Raw genomic sequence first — 572 nt, forward strand, 5'->3', positions numbered from 1 at the left:
TTGTTGTTGTTGTTGTTGTTGTTGTTGTTGTTGTTGTTGTTGTTGTTATTTTTACTATATTTTCTGCTGCACTTGTTTATCATATTCTCATCTGAAGGGATTTCATTTGGTTTAGTATGTTTGGTCCACCCAGTTCTGTTTTTGCTTTCTGGTCCCAGTTTATTTTTTTCCAGTCATGTTTTTATTCCATGTTTTTCCTGCATTAGCTCCGAGGGAACTTAGAGGAGTCAATCAGTCAGCTGCAGACCCAGAGGCTGAGCAGAACCAATGGGCTTCACAGTGTCTCTGCTTCTACCTTACACACCAGTGACCTGGAACCCTCAGGATCAGGTATGGAAACTAAAAGATGCAATAAGCAGTTCTTTTCAGTCTGCTGTCTTGTTACTTTCTGCAGTTTTTGTTTGGTTTGACGTTAAGAAGCTCGCCGTCTTCTGAAAACCATTCCTTTGGGATTTCAGAGGGCCAGCGCTTCTATCCTACGTCTCCACTCAGGGATTACCCAGGCTCTCCGAGGAGGAGGAGAAGGTCTCAGTCTGCCAATGTTCACTTCAAGGATCGCAGTGGGACAGGAG

This window comes from Nematolebias whitei, chromosome 12, assembly GCF_014905685.2.
Source record: "Nematolebias whitei isolate Nwh7 chromosome 12, NemWhi1, whole genome shotgun sequence".
Taxonomy (NCBI): Eukaryota; Metazoa; Chordata; class Actinopteri; order Cyprinodontiformes; family Rivulidae; genus Nematolebias; species Nematolebias whitei.